The sequence below is a fragment of the Pelodiscus sinensis genome, unplaced genomic scaffold (assembly GCF_049634645.1).
Source record: "Pelodiscus sinensis isolate JC-2024 unplaced genomic scaffold, ASM4963464v1 ctg95, whole genome shotgun sequence".
NCBI classification, from domain to species: domain Eukaryota; kingdom Metazoa; phylum Chordata; order Testudines; family Trionychidae; genus Pelodiscus; species Pelodiscus sinensis.
In genome coordinates, this window is record NW_027465954.1 from 386,269 (window position 1) to 404,848 (window position 18,580).

The window sequence follows — 18,580 nt, forward strand, 5'->3', positions numbered from 1 at the left end:
TCACGCAGCCGGTATCCCCACCCGGTATAGGCCTGCCCGTGTCCCCCTGACCCTCCTCACACAGCCGGTATCCCCGTCCGGTATAGGCCTGCCCGTGTCCCCCTGACCCTCCTCACGCAGCCGGTATCCCCACCTGGTATAGGCCTGCCTGTGTCCCCCTGACCCTCCTCACGCAGACGGTATCCCCGTCCGATATAGGCCTGCCCCTGTGTCCCCCTAACCCTCCTCACACAGCCGGTATCCCCACCCGGTATAGGCCTGCCCCTGTGTCCCCCTGACCCTCCTCACACAGCCGGTATCCCCGTCCGGTATAGGCCTGCCCCTGTGTCCCCCTGACCCTCCTCACGCAGCCGGTATCCCCATCCGGTATAGGCCTGCCCGTGTCCCCCTGACCCTCCTCTCACAACCGGTATCCCCACCTGGTATAGGCCTGCCCCTGTGTCCCCCTGACCCTCCTCACACAGCCGGTATCCCCGTCCAGTATAGGCCTGCCCCTGTGTCCCCCTGACCCTCCTCACACAGCCGGTATCCCCACCCGGTATAGGCCTGCCCGTGTCCCCCTGACCCTCCTCTCACAACCGGTATCCCCACCTGGTATAGGCCTGCCCGTGTCCCCCTGACCCTCCTCATGCAGCCGGTATCCCCACCTGGTATAGGCCTGCCCCTGTGTCCCCCTGACCCTCCTCACACAGCCGGTATCCCCACCTGGTATAGGCCTGCCCCTGTGTCCCCCTGACCCTCCTCACACAGCCGGTATCCCCACCCGGTATAGGCCTGCCCGTGTCCCCCTGACCCTCCTCTCACAGCCGGTATCCCCACCCGGTATAGGCCTGCCCGTGTCCCCCTGACCCTCCTCACGCAGCCGGTATCCCCATTCGGTATAGGCCTGCCCCTGTGTCCCCCTGACCCTCCTCACGCAGCCGGTATCCCCACCCGGTATAGGCCTGCCCGTGTCCCCCTGACCCTCCTCACGCAGCCGGTATCCCCGTCCGGTATAGGCCTGCCCCTGTGTCCCCCTGACCCTCCTCACGCAGCCGGTATCCCCGTCCGGTATAGGCCTGCCCGTGTCCCCCTGACCCTCCTCACACAGCCGGTATCCCCACCCGGTATAGGCCTGCCCGTGTCCCCCTGACCCTCCTCTCACAGCCGGTATCCCCACCCCCCCCCCCGATATAGGCCTGCCCGTGTCCCCCTGACCCTCCTCTTACAGCCGGTATCCCCGTCCGGTATAGGCCTGCCCCTGTGTCCCCCTGACCTCCTCACACAGCCGGTATCCCCGTCCGGTATAGGCCTGCCCCTGTATCCCCCTGACCCTCCTCACACAGCCAGTATCCCCCCCCCCCCCCGATATAGGCCTGCCCGTGTCCCCCTGATCCTCCTCACACAGCCGGTATCCCCGTCCGGTATAGGCCTGCCCCTGTGTCCCCCTGACCCTCCTCACACAGCCAGTATCCCCCCCCCCGATATAGGCCTGCCCGTGTCCCCCTGACCCTCCTCTCACAGCCGATATCCCCGTCCGGTATAGGCCTGCCCCTGTGTCCCCCTGACCCTCCTCACACAGCCAGTATCCCCCCCCGCCGATATAGGCCTGCCCGTGTCCCCCTGATCCTCCTCACACAGCCGGTATCCCCGTCCGGTATAGGCCTGCCCCTGTGTCCCCCTGACCCTCCTCACACAGCCGGTATCCCCCCCCGGTATAGGCCTGCCCCTGTGTCCCCCTGACACTCCTCTCACAGCCGGTATCCCCGTCCGGTATAGGCCTGCCCCTGTGTCCCCCTGACCCTCCTCACACAGCCAGTATCCCCCCCCCCGATATAGGCCTGCCCGTGTCCCCCTGACCCTCCTCACACAGCCGGTATCCCCACCCGGTATAGGCCTGCCCCTGTGTCCCCCTGACCCTCCTCACACAGCCGGTATCCCCGTCTGGTATAGGCCTGCCCCTGTGTCCCCCTGACCCTCCTCACACAGCCAGTATCCCCCCCCCCCCCCGATATAGGCCTGCCCGTGTCCCCCTGACCCTCCTCACACAGCCAGTATCCCCCCCCCTCCCCGATATAGGCCTGTCCGTGTCCCCCTGACCCTCCTCACACAGCCGGTATCCCCCCCTCCCGATATAGGCCTGCCCGTGTTCCCCTGACCCTCCTCACGCAGCCAGTATCCCCACCCGATATAGGCCTGCCCCTGTGTCCCCCTGACCCTCCTCACACAGCCAGTATCTCTCCCCCCCCCCCCCCCCCCCCCGATATAGGCCTGCCCATGTCCCCCTGACCCTCCTCACACAGCCGGTATCCCCGTCCGATATAGGCCTGCACCTGTGTCTCCCTGAGCCTCCTCACGCAGCCGGTATCCCCGTCCGGTATAGGCCTGCCCGTGTCCCCCTGACCCTCCTCACACAGCCGGTATCCCCATCCGGTATAGGCCTGCCCTTGTGTCCCCCGACCCTCCTCACGCAGCCGGTATCCCCACCCGATATAGGCCTGCCCGTGTCCCCCTGACCCTCCTCACACAGCCGGTATCCCCACCCGGTATAGGCCTGCCCCTGTTTCCCTCTGACCCTCCTCACACAGCCAGTATCCCCGTCCGGTAGAGGCCTGCCCCTGTGTCCTCCTGACCCTCCTCTCACAGCCGGTATCCCCGTCCGGTATAGGCCTGCCCCTGTGTCCCCCTGACCCTCCTCACACAGCCAGTATCCCCACCCGGTATAGGCCTGCCCGTGTCCCCCTGACCCTCCTCACGCAGCCGGTATCCCCACCCGGTATAGGCCTGCCCGTGTCCCCCTGACCCTCCTCACGCAGCCGGTATCCCCGTCCGATATAGGCCTGCCCCTGTGTCCCCCTGACCCTCCTCACGCAGCCGGTATCCCCACCCGGTATAGGCCTGCCCCTGTTTCCCTCTGACCCTCCTCACGCAGCCGGTATCCCCGTCCGGTATAGGCCTGTCCCTCTGTCCCTCTAACCCTCCTCTCACAGCCGGTATCCCCACCCGGTATAGGCCTGCCCCTCTGTCCCCCTGACCCTCCTCACGCAGCCGGTATCCCCGTCCGGTATAGGCCTGCCCGTGTCCCCCTGACCCTACTCACGCAGCCGGTATCCCCACCCGGTAGAGGCCTGCCCCTGTGTCCCCCTGACCCTCCTCACGCAGCCGGTATCCCCGTTCGGTATAGGCCTGCCCCTGTGTCCCCCTGACCCTCCTCACGCAGCCGGTATCCCCGTTCGGTATAGGCCTGCCCCTGTGTCCCCCTGACCCTCCTCACGCAGCCGGTATCCCCGTCCGGTATAGGCCTGCCCCTGTTTCCCCCTGACCCTCCTCACGCAGCCGGTATCCCCACCCGGTATAGGCCTGCCCGTGTCCCCCTGACCCTCCTCACGCAGCCGGTATCCCCACCCGGTATAGGCCTGCCCCTGTGTCCCCCTGACCCTCCTCACGCAGCTGGTATCCCCGTCTGGTATAGGCCTGCCCCTGTTTCCCTCTGACCCTCTTCTCACAGCCGGTATCCCCATCCGGTATAGGCCTGCCCCTGTGTCCCCCTGACCCTCCTCTCACAGCCGGTATCCCCATCCGGTATAGGCCTGCCCGTGTCCCCCTGACCCTCCTCATACAGCCGGTATCCCCGTCCGGTATAGGCCTGCCCCTGTGTCCCCCTGACCCTCCTCACGCAGCCGGTATCCCCACCCGGTATAGGCCTGCCCGTGTCCCCCTGACCCTCCTCACACAGCCGGTATCCCCACCCGGTATAGGCCTGCCCGTGTCCCCCTGACCCTCCTCACGCAGCCGGTATCCCCACCCGGTAGAGGCCTGCCCGTGTCCCCCTGACCCTCCTCTCACAGCCGGTATCCCCGTCCTGTATAGGCCTGCCCGTGTCCCCCTGACCCTCCTCACGCAGCCGGTATCCCCACCCGGTAGAGGCCTGCCCGTGTCCCCCTGACCCTCCTCTCACAGCCGGTATCCCCACCCGATATAGGCCTGCCCCTGTGTCCCCCTGACCCTCCTCTCACAGCCGGTATCCCCACCCGATATAGGCCTGTCCCTCTGTCCCTCCTCACGCAGCTGGTATCCCCACCCGGTATAGGCCTGCCCCTTTGTCCCCCTGACCCTCCTCACGCAGCCGGTATCCCCATCCGGTATAGGCCTGCCCGTGTCCCCCTGAGCCTCCTCACACAGCCGGTATCCCCACCCGGTATAGGCCTGCCCGTGTCCCCCTGACCCTCCTCACACAGCCGGTATCCCCACCCGGTATAGGCCTGCCCCTCTGTCCCCCTGACCCTCCTCACGCAGCCGGTATCCCCACCCGGTAGAGGCCTGCCCCTGTGTCCCCCTGACCCTCCTCACGCAGCCGGTATCCCCATCCGGTATAGGCCTGCCCGTGTCCCCCTGACCCTCCTCACACAGCCGATATCCCCGTCCGGTATAGGCCTGCCCCTGTGTCCCCCTGACCCTCCTCACACAGCCGGTATCCCCACCCGGTATAGGCCTGCCCCTGTGTCCCCCTGACCCTCCTCACACAGCCGGTATCCCCACCCGGTATAGGCCTGCCCCTGTGTCCCCCTGACCCTCCTCACACAGCCGGTATCCCCACCCGGTATAGGCCTGCCCGTGTCCCCCTGACCCTCCTCACGCAGCCGGTATCCCCGTCCGATATAGGCCTGCCCCTGTGTCCCCCTGACCCTCCTCACGCAGCCGGTATCCCCACCCGGTATAGGCCTGCCCGTGTCCCCCTGACCCTCCTCACACAGCCGGTATCCCCACCCGGTATAGGCCTGCCCGTGTCCCCCTGACCCTCCTCACGCAGCCGGTATCCCCACCCGGTATAGGTCTGCCCGTGTCCCCCTGACCCTCCTCACGCAGCCGGTATCCCCACCCGGTAGAGGCCTGCCCTTGTCCCCCTGACCCTCCTCTCACAGCCGGTATCCCCGTCCTGTATAGGCCTGCCCGTGTCCCCCTGACCCTCCTCACGCAGCCGGTATCCCCACCCGGTATAGGCCTGCCCGTGTCCCCCTGACCCTCCTCACGCAGCCGGTATCCCCACCCGGTAGAGGCCTGCCCTTGTCCCCCTGACCCTCCTCTCACAGCCGGTATCCCCACCCGGTATAGGCCTGCCCGTGTCCCCCTGACCCTCCTCACGCAGCCGGTATCCCCACCCGGTATAGGCCTGCCCGTGTCCCCCTGACCCTCCTCACGCAGCCGGTATCCCCACCCGGTAGAGGCCTGCCCTTGTCCCCCTGACCCTCCTCTCACAGCCGGTATCCCCACCCGATATAGGCCTGCCCCTGTGTCTCCCTGACCCTCCTCACGCAGCCGGTATCCCCACCCGGTATAGGCCTGCCCCTGTGTCCCCCTGACCCTCCTCACACAGCCGGTATCCCCACCCGGTATAGGCCTGCCCGTGTCCCCCTGACCCTTCTCACGCAGCCGGTATCCCCACCCGGTATAGGCCTGCCCGTGTCCCCCTGACCCTCCTCACGCAGCCGGTATCCCCACCCGGTAGAGGCCTGCCCGTGTCCCCCTGAGCCTCCTCACACAGCCGGTATCCCCACCCGGTATAGGCCTGCCCCTGTGTCTCCCTGACCCTCCTCACGCAGCCGGTATCCCCACCCGGTATAGGCCTGCCCCTGTTTCCCCCTGACCCTCCTCACGCAGCCGGTATCCCCACCCGGTATAGGCCTGCCCCTGTTTCCCCCTGACCCTCCTGACGCAGCCGGTATCCCCACCCGGTATAGGCCTGCCCGTGTCCCCCTGACTCTTCTCACGCAGCCGGTATCCCCACCCGGTAGAGGCCTGCCCGTGTCCCCCTGACCCTCCTCTCACAGCCGGTATCCCCACCCGATATAGGCCTGCCCGTGTCCCCCTGACCCTCCTCACGCAGCCGGTATCCCCGTCCGATATAGGCCTGCCCCTGTGTCCCCCTGACCCTCCTCACACAGCCGGTATCCCCACCCGGTATAGGCCTGCCCGTGTCCCCCTGACCCTCCTCTCACAACCGGTATCCCCACCTGGTATAGGCCTGCCCGTGTCCCCCTGACCCTCCTCATGCAGCCGGTATCCCCACCTGGTATAGGCCTGCCCCTGTGTCCCCCTGACCCTCCTCACACAGCCGGTATCCCCACCTGGTATAGGCCTGCCCCTGTGTCCCCCTGACCCTCCTCACACAGCCGGTATCCCCACCCGGTATAGGCCTGCCCGTGTCCCCCTGACCCTCCTCACGCAGCCGGTATCCCCATCCGGTATAGGCCTGCCCCTGTGTCCCCCTGACCCTCCTCACACAGCCGGTATCCCCACCCGGTATAGGCCTGCCCGTGTCCCCCTGACCCTCCTCACGCAGCCGGTATCCCCATCCGGTATAGGCCTGCCCCTGTGTCCCCCTAACCCTCCTCACACAGCCGGTATCCCCACCCGGTATAGGCCTGCCCCTGTGTCCCCCTGACCCTCCTCACGCAGCCGGTATCCCCACCCGGTATAGGCCTGCCCGTGTCCCCCTGACCCTCCTCACGCAGCCGGTATCCCCACCCGGTATAGGCCTGCCCGTGTCCCCCTGACCCTCCTCACACAGCCGGTATCCCCACCCGGTATAGGCCTGCCCGTGTCCCCCTGACCCTCCTCTCACAGCCGGTATCCCCACCCCCCCCCCGATATAGGCCTGCCCGTGTCCCCCTGACCCTCCTCTTACAGCCGGTATCCCCGTCCGGTATAGGCCTGCCCCTGTGTCCCCCTGACCCTCCTCACACAGCCGGTATCCCCGTCCGGTATAGGCCTGCCCCTGTATCCCCCTGACCCTCCTCACACAGCCAGTATCCCCCCCCCCCCCCGATATAGGCCTGCCCGTGTCCCCCTGATCCTCTTCACACAGCCGGTATCCCCGTCCGGTATAGGCCTGCCCCTGTGTCCCCCTGACCCTCCTCACACAGCCAGTATCCCCCCCCCCGATATAGGCCTGCCCGTGTCCCCCTGACCCTCCTCTCACAGCCGATATCCCCGTCCGGTATAGGCCTGCCCCTGTGTCCCCCTGACCCTCCTCACACAGCCAGTATCCCCCCCCCCGATATAGGCCTGCCCGTGTCCCCCTGACCCTCCTCTCACAGCCGGTATCCCCGTCCGGTATAGGCCTGCCCCTGTGTCCCCCTGACCCTCCTCACACAGCCAGTATCCCCGTCTGGTATAGGCCTGCCCCTGTGTCCCCCTGACCCTCCTCTCACAGCCGGTATCCCCGTCCGGTATAGGCCTGCCCCTGTGTCCCCCTGACCCTCCTCACACAGCCGGTATCCCCGTCTGGTATAGGCCTGCCCCTGTGTCCCCCTGACCCTCCTCACACAGCCAGTATCCCCCCCCCCGATATAGGCCTGCCCGTGTCCCCCTGACCCTCCTCACATAGCCAGTATCCCCCCCCCCCGATATAGGCCTGCCCGTGTCCCCCTGACCCTCCTCTCACAGCCGGTATCCCTGTCCGGTATAGGCCTGCCCCTGTGTCCCCCTGACCCTCCTCACACAGCCGGTATCCCCGTCTGGTATCGGCCTGCCCCTGTGTCCCCCTGACCTTCCTCACACAGCCAGTATCCCCCCCCCCCCGATATAGGCCTGCCCGTGTCCCCCTGACCCTCCTCACACAGCCAGTATCCCCCCCCCTCCCCGATATAGGCCTGTCCGTGTCCCCCTGACCCTCCTCACACAGCCGGTATCCCCCCCTCCCGATATAGGCCTGCCCGTGTTCCCCTGACCCTCCTCACGCAGCCAGTATCCCCACCCGATATAGGCCTGCCCCTGTGTCCCCCTGACCCTCCTCACACAGCCGGTATCCCCACCCGGTATAGGCCTGCCCGTGTCCCCCTGACCCTCCTCACGCAGCCGGTATCCCCGTCCGATATAGGCCTGCCCCTGTGTCCCCCTGACCCTCCTCACGCAGCCGGTATCCCCACCCGGTATAGGCCTGCTCGTGTCCCCCTGACCCTCCTCACACAGCCGGTATCCCCACCCGGTATAGGCCTGCCCGTGTCCCCCTGACCCTCCTCACGCAGCCGGTATCCCCACCCGGTATAGGTCTGCCCGTGTCCCCCTGACCCTCCTCACGCAGCCGGTATCCCCACCCGGTAGAGGCCTGCCCTTGTCCCCCTGACCCTCCTCTCACAGCCGGTATCCCCGTCCGGTATAGGCCTGCCCGTGTCCCCCTGACCCTCCTCACGCAGCCGGTATCCCCACCCGGTATAGGCCTGCCCGTGTCCCCCTGACCCTCCTCACGCAGCCGGTATCCCCACCCGGTAGAGGCCTGCCCTTGTCCCCCTGACCCTCCTCTCACAGCCGGTATCCCCACCCGGTATAGGCCTGCCCGTGTCCCCCTGACCCTCCTCACACAGCCGGTATCCCCACCCGGTATAGGCCTGCCCGTGTCCCCCTGACCCTTCTCACGCAGCCGGTATCCCCACCCGGTATAGGCCTGCCCGTGTCCCCCTGACCCTCCTCACGCAGCCGGTATCCCCACCCGGTAGAGGCCTGCCCGTGTCCCCCTGACCCTCCTCACACAGCCGGTATCCCCACCCGGTATAGGCCTGCCCCTGTGTCTCCCTGACCCTCCTCACGCAGCCGGTATCCCCACCCGGTATAGGCCTGCCCCTGTTTCCCCCTGACCCTCCTCACGCAGCCGGTATCCCCACCCGGTATAGGCCTGCCCCTGTTTCCCCCTGACCCTCCTCACGCAGCCGGTATCCCCACCCGGTATAGGCCTGCCCGTGTCCCCCTGACTCTTCTCACGCAGCCGGTATCCCCACCCGGTAGAGGCCTGCCCGTGTCCCCCTGACCCTCCTCTCACAGCCGGTATCCCCACCCGATATAGGCCTGCCCGTGTCCCCCTGACCCTCCTCACGCAGCCGGTATCCCCGTCCGATATAGGCCTGCCCCTGTGTCCCCCTGACCCTCCTCACACAGCCGGTATCCCCACCCGGTATAGGCCTGCCCGTGTCCCCCTGACCCTCCTCTCACAACCGGTATCCCCACCTGGTATAGGCCTGCCCGTGTCCCCCTGACCCTCCTCATGCAGCCGGTATCCCCACCTGGTATAGGCCTGCCCCTGTGTCCCCCTGACCCTCCTCACACAGCCGGTATCCCCACCCGGTATAGGCCTGCCCGTGTCCCCCTGACCCTCCTCTCACAACCGGTATCCCCACCTGGTATAGGCCTGCCCGTGTCCCCCTGACCCTCCTCATGCAGCCGGTATCCCCACCCGGTATAGGCCTGCCCCTGTGTCCCCCTAACCCTCCTCACACAGCCGGTATCCCCACCCGGTATAGGCCTGCCCCTGTGTCCCCCTGACCCTCCTCACGCAGCCGGTATCCCCACCCGGTATAGGCCTGCCCCTGTGTCCCCCTGACCCTCCTCACGCAGCCGGTATCCCCACCCGGTATAGGCCTGCCCGTGTCCCCCTGACCCTCCTCACGCAGCCGGTATCCCCGTCCGGTATAGGCCTGCCCGTGTCCCCCTGACCCTCCTCACGCAGCCGGTATCCCCGTCCGGTATAGGCCTGCCGGTGTCCCCCTGACTCTTCTCACGCAGCCGGTATCCCCACCCGGTATAGGCCTGCCCGTGTCCCCCTGACCCTCCTCACACAGCCGGTATCCCCCCCCCCCCCCCCGATATAGGCCTGCCCGTGTCCCCCTGACCCTCCTCACACAGCCGGTATCCCCACCCGGTATAGGCCTGCCCGTGTCCCCCTGACCCTCCTCTCACAGCCGGTATCCCCACCCCCCCCCCCCGATATAGGCCTGCCCGTGTCCCCCTGACCCTCCTCTTACAGCCGGTATCCCCGTCCGGTATAGGCCTGCCCCTGTGTCCCCCTGACCCTCCTCACACAGCCGGTATCCCCGTCCGGTATAGGCCTGCCCCTGTATCCCCCTGACCCTCCTCACACAGCCAGTATCCCCCCCCCCCCCGCCGATATAGGCCTGCCCGTGTCCCCCTGATCCTCTTCACACAGCCGGTATCCCCGTCCGGTATAGGCCTGCCCCTGTGTCCCCCTGACCCTCCTCACACAGCCAGTATCCCCCCCCCCGATATAGGCCTGCCCGTGTCCCCCTGACCCTCCTCTCACAGCCGATATCCCCGTCCGGTATAGGCCTGCCCCTGTGTCCCCCTGACCCTCCTCACACAGCCAGTATCCCCCCCCCCGATATAGGCCTGCCCGTGTCCCCCTGACCCTCCTCTCACAGCCGGTATCCCCGTCCGGTATAGGCCTGCCCCTGTGTCCCCCTGACCCTCCTCACACAGCCAGTATCCCCCCCCCCCCGATATAGGCCTGCCCGTGTCCCCCTGACCCTCCTCACACAGCCAGTATCCCCGTCTGGTATAGGCCTGCCCCTGTGTCCCCCTGACCCTCCTCACACAGCCGGTATCCCCGTCTGGTATAGGCCTGCCCCTGTGTCCCCCTGACCCTCCTCACACAGCCAGTATCCCCCCCCCCCCCGATATAGGCCTGCCCGTGTCCCCCTGACCCTCCTCACATAGCCAGTATCCCCCCCCCCGATATAGGCCTGCCCGTGTCCCCCTGACCCTCCTCTCACAGCCGGTATCCCTGTCCGGTATAGGCCTGCCCCTGTGTCCCCCTGACCCTCCTCACACAGCCGGTATCCCCGTCTGGTATAGGCCTGCCCCTGTGTCCCCCTGACCTTCCTCACACAGCCAGTATCCCCCCCCCCCCACCGATATAGGCCTGCCCGTGTCCCCCTGACCCTCCTCACACAGCCAGTATCCCCCCCCCTCCCCGATATAGGCCTGTCCGTGTCCCCCTGACCCTCCTCACACAGCCGGTATCCCCCCCTCCCGATATAGGCCTGCCCGTGTTCCCCTGACCCTCCTCACGCAGCCAGTATCCCCACCCGATATAGGCCTGCCCCTGTGTCCCCCTGACCCTCCTCACACAGCCGGTATCCCCACCCGGTATAGGCCTGCCCGTGTCCCCCTGACCCTCCTCACGCAGCCGGTATCCCCGTCCGATATAGGCCTGCCCCTGTGTCCCCCTGACCCTCCTCACGCAGCCGGTATCCCCACCCGGTATAGGCCTGCCCGTGTCCCCCTGACCCTCCTCACACAGCCGGTATCCCCACCCGGTATAGGCCTGCCCGTGTCCCCCTGACCCTCCTCACGCAGCCGGTATCCCCACCCGGTAGAGGCCTGCCCTTGTCCCCCTGACCCTCCTCTCACAGCCGGTATCCCCGTCCGGTATAGGCCTGCCCGTGTCCCCCTGACCCTCCTCACGCAGCCGGTATCCCCACCCGGTATAGGCCTGCCCGTGTCCCCCTGACCCTCCTCACGCAGCCGGTATCCCCACCCGGTAGAGGCCTGCCCTTGTCCCCCTGACCCTCCTCTCACAGCCGGTATCCCCACCCGGTATAGGCCTGCCCGTGTCCCCCTGACCCTCCTCACACAGCCGGTATCCCCACCCGGTATAGGCCTGCCCGTGTCCCCCTGACCCTTCTCACGCAGCCGGTATCCCCACCCGGTAGAGGCCTGCCCGTGTCCCCCTGACCCTTCTCACGCAGCCGGTATCCCCACCCGGTAGAGGCCTGCCCGTGTCCTCCTGACCCTCCTCACACAGCCGGTATCCCCACCCGGTATAGGCCTGCCCCTGTGTCTCCCTGACCCTCCTCACGCAGCCGGTATCCCCACCCGGTATAGGCCTGCCCCTGTTTCCCCCTGACCCTCCTCACGCAGCCGGTATCCCCACCCGGTATAGGCCTGCCCGTGTCCCCCTGACCCTCCTCACGCAGCCGGTATCCCCACCCGGTAGAGGCCTGCCCGTGTCCTCCTGACCCTCCTCACACAGCCGGTATCCCCACCCGGTATAGGCCTGCCCCTGTGTCTCCCTGACCCTCCTCACGCAGCCGGTATCCCCACCCGGTATAGGCCTGCCCCTGTTTCCCCCTGACCCTCCTCACGCAGCCGGTATCCCCACCCGGTATAGGCCTGCCCCTGTTTCCCCCTGACCCTCCTGACGCAGCCGGTATCCCCACCCGGTATAGGCCTGCCCGTGTCCCCCTGACTCTTCTCACGCAGCCGGTATCCCCACCCGGTAGAGGCCTGCCCGTGTCCCCCTGACCCTCCTCTCACAGCCGGTATCCCCACCCGATATAGGCCTGCCCGTGTCCCCCTGACCCTCCTCACGCAGCCGGTATCCCCGTCCGATATAGGCCTGCCCCTGTGTCCCCCTGACCCTCCTCACACAGCCGGTATCCCCACCCGGTATAGGCCTGCCCGTGTCCCCCTGACCCTCCTCTCACAACCGGTATCCCCACCTGGTATAGGCCTGCCCCTGTGTCCCCCTGACCCTCCTCATGCAGCCGGTATCCCCACCTGGTATAGGCCTGCCCCTGTGTCCCCCTGACCCTCCTCACACAGCTGGTATCCCCACCTGGTATAGGCCTGCCCCTGTGTCCCCCTGACCCTCCTCACACAGCCGGTATCCCCACCCGGTATAGGCCTGCCCGTGTCCCCCTGACCCTCCTCACGCAGCCGGTATCCCCATCCGGTATAGGCCTGCCCCTGTGTCCCCCTGACCCTCCTCACAGAGCCGGTATCCCCACCCGGTATAGGCCTGCCCGTGTCCCCCTGACCCTCCTCACGCAGCCGGTATCCCCACCCGGTATAGGCCTGCCCGTGTCCCCCTGACCCTCCTCACGCAGCCGGTATCCCCGTCCGGTATAGGCCTGCCCGTGTCCCCCTGACCCTCCTCACGCAGCCGGTATCCCCACCCGGTATAGGCCTGTCCGTGTCCCCCTGACCCTCCTCACACAGCCGGTATCCCCACCCGGTATAGGCCTGCCCGTGTCCCCCTGACCCTCCTCACACAGCCGGTATCCCCACCCCCCCCCCCGATATAGGCCTGCCCGTGTCCCCCTGACCCTCCTCACACAGCCGGTATCCCCACCCGGTATAGGCCTGCCCGTGTCCCCCTGACCCTCCTCACACAGCCGGTATCCCCACCCCCCCCCCCGATATAGGCCTGCCCGTGTCCCCCTGACCCTCCTCACACAGCCGGTATCCCCACCCGGTATAGGCCTGCCCGTGTCCCCCTGACCCTCCTCACACAGCCGGTATCCCCACCCGGTATAGGCCTGCCCGTGTCCCCCTGACCCTCCTCTTACAGCCGGTATCCCCGTCCGGTATAGGCCTGCCCCTGTGTCCCCCTGACCCTCCTCACACAGCCGGTATCCCCGTCCGGTATAGGCCTGCCCCTGTATCCCCCTGACCCTCCTCACACAGCCAGTATCCCCCCCCCCCCGCCGATATAGGCCTGCCCGTGTCCCCCTGATCCTCTTCACACAGCCGGTATCCCCGTCCGGTATAGGCCTGCCCCTGTGTCCCCCTGACCCTCCTCACACAGCCAGTATCCCCCCCCCCGATATAGGCCTGCCCGTGTCCCCCTGACCCTCCTCTCACAGCCGATATCCCCGTCCGGTATAGGCCTGCCCCTGTGTCCCCCTGACCCTCCTCACACAGCCAGTATCCCCCCCCCCGATATAGGCCTGCCCGTGTCCCCCTGACCCTCCTCTCACAGCCGGTATCCCCGTCCGGTATAGGCCTGCCCCTGTGTCCCCCTGACCCTCCTCACACAGCCAGTATCCCCGTCTGGTATAGGGCTGCCCCTGTGTCCCCCTGACCCTCCTCACACAGCCGGTATCCCCGTCTGGTATAGGCCTGCCCCTGTGTCCCCCTGACCCTCCTCACACAGCCAGTATCCCCCCCCCCCCCGATATAGGCCTGCCCGTATCCCCCTGACCCTCCTCACATAGCCAGTATCCCCCCCCCCGATATAGGCCTGCCCGTGTCCCCCTGACCCACCTCTCACAGCCGGTATCCCTGTCCGGTATAGGCCTGCCCCTGTGTCCCCCTGACCCTCCTCACACAGCCGGTATCCCCGTCTGGTATCGGCCTGCCCCTGTGTCCCCCTGACCTTCCTCACACAGCCAGTATCCCCCCCCCCCCCCGATATAGGCCTGCCCGTGTCCCCCTGACCCTCCTCACACAGCCAGTATCCCCCCCCCTCCCCGATATAGGCCTGTCCGTGTCCCCCTGACCCTCCTCACACAGCCGGTATCCCCCCCTCCCGATATAGGCCTGCCCGTGTTCCCCTGACCCTCCTCACGCAGCCAGTATCCCCACCCGATATAGGCCTGCCCCTGTGTCCCCCTGACCCTCCTCACACAGCCGGTATCCCCACCCGGTATAGGCCTGCCCGTGTCCCCCTGACCCTCCTCACGCAGCCGGTATCCCCACCCGGTATAGGCCTGCCCGTGTCCCACTGACCCTCCTCACGCAGCCGGTATCCCCCCCCCCGATATAGGCCTGCCCCTGTGTCCCCCTGACCCTCCTCACACAGCCGGTATCCCCACCCGGTATAGGCCTGCCCGTGTCCCCCTGACCCTCCTCATGCAGCCGGTATCCCCGTCCGATATAGGCCTGCCCCTGTGTCCCCCTGACCCTCCTCACGCAGCCGGTATCCCCACCCGGTATAGGCCTGCCCGTGTCCCCCTGACCCTCCTCACACAGCCGGTATACCCACCCGGTATAGGCCTGCCCGTGTCCCCCTGACCCTCCTCACGCAGCCGGTATCCCCACCCGGTATAGGTCTGCCCGTGTCCCCCTGACCCTCCTCACGCAGCCGGTATCCCCACCCGGTAGAGGCCTGCCCTTGTCCCCCTGACCCTCCTCTCACAGCCGGTATCCCCGTCCGGTATAGGCCTGCCCGTGTCCCCCTGACCCTCCTCACGCAGCCGGTATCCCCACCCGGTATAGGCCTGCCCGTGTCCCCCTGACCCTCCTCACGCAGCCGGTATCCCCACCCGGTAGAGGCCTGCCCTTGTCCCCCTGACCCTCCTCTCACAGCCGGTATCCCCACCCGGTATAGGCCTGCCCGTGTCCCCCTGACCCTCCTCACGCAGCCGGTATCCCCACCCGGTATAGGCCTGCCCGTGTCCCCCTGACCCTCCTCACGCAGCCGGTATCCCCACCCGGTAGAGGCCTGCCCTTGTCCCCCTGACCCTCCTCTCACAGCCGGTATCCCCACCCGATATAGGCCTGCCCCTGTGTCTCCCTGACCCTCCTCACGCAGCCGGTATCCCCACCCGGTATAGGCCTGCCCCTGTGTCCCCCTGACCCTCCTCACACAGCCGGTATCCCCACCCGGTATAGGCCTGCCCGTGTCCCCCTGACCCTTCTCACGCAGCCGGTATCCCCACCCGGTATAGGCCTGCCCGTGTCCCCGTGACCCTCCTCACGCAGCCGGTATCCCCACCCGGTAGAGGCCTGCCCGTGTCCCCCTGACCCTCCTCACACAGCCGGTATCCCCACCCGGTATAGGCCTGCCCCTGTGTCTCCCTGACCCTCCTCACGCAGCCGGTATCCCCACCCGGTATAGGCCTGCCCCTGTTTCCCCCTGACCCTCATCACGCAGCCGGTATCCCCACCCGGTATAGGCCTGCCCCTGTTTCCCCCTGACCCTCCTGACGCAGCCGGTATCCCCACCCGGTATAGGCCTGCCCGTGTCCCCCTGACTCTTCTCACGCAGCCGGTATCCCCACCCGGTAGAGGCCTGCCCGTGTCCCCCTGACCCTCCTCACGCAGCCGGTATCCCCACCCGGTATAGGCCTGCCCCTGTTTCCCCCTGACCCTCCTCACGCAGCCGGTATCCCCACCCGGTATAGGCCTGCCCCTGTTTCCCCCTGACCCTCCTGACGCAGCCGGTATCCCCACCCGGTATAGGCCTGCCCGTGTCCCCCTGACTCTTCTCACGCAGCCGGTATCCCCACCCGATATAGGCCTGCCCGTGTCCCCCTGACCCTCCTCACGCAGCCGGTATCCCCGTCCGATATAGGCCTGCCCCTGTGTCCCCCTGACCCTCCTCACACAGCCGGTATCCCCACCCGGTATAGGCCTGCCCGTGTCCCCCTGACCCTCCTCTAACAACCGGTATCCCCACCTGGTATAGGCCTGCCCGTGTCCCCCTGACCCTCCTCATGCAGCCGGTATCCCCACGTGGTATAGGCCTGCCCCTGTGTCCCCCTGACCCTCCTCACACAGCCGGTATCCCCACCTGGTATAGGCCTGCCCCTGTGTCCCCCTGACCCTCCTCACACAGCCGGTATCCCCACCCGGTATAGGCCTGCCCGTGTCCCCCTGACCCTCCTCACGCAGCCGGTATCCCCATCCGGTATAGGCCTGCCCCTGTGTCCCCCTGACCCTCCTCACACAGCCGGTATCCCCACCCGGTATAGGCCTGCCCGTGTCCCCCTGACCCTCCTCACGCAGCCGGTATCCCCATCCGGTATAGGCCTGCCCCTGTGTCCCCCTAATCCTCCTCACACAGCCGGTATCCCCACCCGGTATAGGCCTGCCCCTGTGTCCCCCTGACCCTCCTCACGCAGCCGGTATCCCCACCCGGTATAGGCCTGCCCGTGTCCCCCTGACCCTCCTCACGCAGCCGGTATCCCCGTCCGGTATAGGCCTGCCCGTGTCCCCCTGACCCTCCTCACGCAGCCGGTATCCCCACCCGGTATAGGCCTGCCCGTGTCCCCCTGACCCTCCTCACACAGCCGGTATCCCCACCCGGTATAGGCCTGCCCGTGTCCCCCTGACCCTCCTCTCACAGCCGGTATCCCCACCCCCCCCCCGATATAGGCCTGCCCGTGTCCCCCTGACCCTCCTCTTACAGCCGGTATCCCCGTCCGGTATAGGCCTGCCCCTGTGTCCCCCTGACCCTCCTCACACAGCCGGTATCCCCGTCCGGTATAGGCCTGCCCCTGTATCCCCCTGACCCTCCTCACACAGCCAGTATCCCCCCCCCCCCCCGATATAGGCCTGCCCGTGTCCCCCTGATCCTCTTCACACAGCCGGTATCCCCGTCCGGTATAGGCCTGCCCCTGTGTCCCCCTGACCCTCCTCACACAGCCAGTATCCCCCCCCCCGATATAGGCCTGCCCGTGTCCCCCTGACCCTCCTCTCACAGCCGGTATCCCCGTCCGGTATAGGCCTGCCCCTGTGTCCCCCTGACCCTCCTCACACAGCCAGTATCCCCGTCTGGTATAGGCCTGCCCCTGTGTCCCCCTGACCCTCCTCACACAGCCGGTATCCCCCCCCCCCCGATATAGGCCTACCCGTGTCCCCCTGACCCTCCTCACATAGCCAGTATCCCCCCCCCTCCCCGATATAGGCCTGTCCGTGTCCCCCTGACCCTCCTCACACAGCCGGTATCCCCCCCTCCCGATATAGGCCTGCCCGTGTTCCCCTGACCCTCCTCACGCAGCCAGTATCCCCACCCGATATAGGCCTGCCCCTGTGTCCCCCTGACCCTCCTCACACAGCCAGTATCTCTCCCCCCCCCCCCCCCCGATATAGGCCTGCCCATGTCCCCCTGACCCTCCTCACACAGCCGGTATCCCCGTCCGATATAGGCCTGCCCCTGTGTCTCCCTGACCCTCCTCACGCAGCCGGTATCCCCGTCCGGTATAGGCCTGCCCGTGTCCCCCTGACCCTCCTCACGCAGCCGGTATCCCCACCCGGTATAGGCCTGCCCTTGTGTCCCCCTGACCCTCCTCACGCAGCCGGTATCCCCACCCGATATAGGCCTGCCCGTGTCCCCCTGACCCTCCTCACACAGCCGGTATCCCCACCCGGTATAGGCCTGCCCCTGTTTCCCTCTGACCCTCCTCACACAGCCAGTATCCCCGTCCGGTAGAGGCCTGCCCCTGTGTCCTCCTGACCCTCCTCTCACAGCCGGTATCCCCGTCCGGTATAGGCCTGCCCCTGCTTCCCCCTTACCCTCCTCACACAGCCAGTATCCCCACCCGGTATAGGCCTGCCCGTGTCCCCCTGACCCTCCTCACGCAGCCGGTATCCCCACCCGGTATAGGCCTGCCCGTGTCCCCCTGACCCTCCTCACGCAGCCGGTATCCCCGTCCGATATAGGCCTGCCCCTGTGTCCCCCTGACCCTCCTCACGCAGCCGGTATCCCCACCCGGTATAGGCCTGCCCCTGTTTCCCTCTGACCCTCCTCACACAACCGGTATCCCCACCCGGTATAGGCCTGCCCGTGTCCCCCTGACCCTCCTCACGCAGCCGGTATCCCCGTCTGGTATAGGCCTGCCCCTGTTTCCCTCTGACCCTCCTCACACAGCCAGTATCCCCGTCTGGTATAGGCCTGTCCCTCTGACCCTCCTCTCACAGCCGGTATCCCCGTCCGGTATAGGCCTGTCCCTCTGTCCCTCTAACCCTCCTCTCACAGCCGGTATCCCCACCCGGTATAGGCCTGCCCCTCTGTCCCCCTGACCCTCCTCACGCAGCCGGTATCCCCGTCCGGTATAGGCCTGCCCGTGTCCCCCTGACCCTACTCACGCAGCCGGTATCCCCACCCGGTAGAGGCCTGCCCCTGTTTCCCTCTGACCCTCTTCTCACAGCCGGTATCCCCATCCGGTATAGGCCTGCCCGTGTCCCCCTGACCCTCCTCATACAGCCGGTATCCCCGTCCGGTATAGGCCTGCCTCTGGGTCCCCCTGACCCTCCTCACGCAGCCGGTATCCCCACCCGGTATAGGCCTGCCCGTTTCCCCCTG

The 18,580-nt window shown here is 67.2% G+C and overlaps 1 protein-coding gene across 2 annotated transcripts in view; it reads left to right on the plus strand.

Annotated features, from left to right (window-relative positions):
• The window catches only part of TPP1 (tripeptidyl peptidase 1), a 63,420-nt gene that overhangs the window by 30,757 nt on the left and 14,083 nt on the right, over window positions 1–18,580 (plus strand). The gene's annotated exons all lie outside the window — the stretch shown is intronic.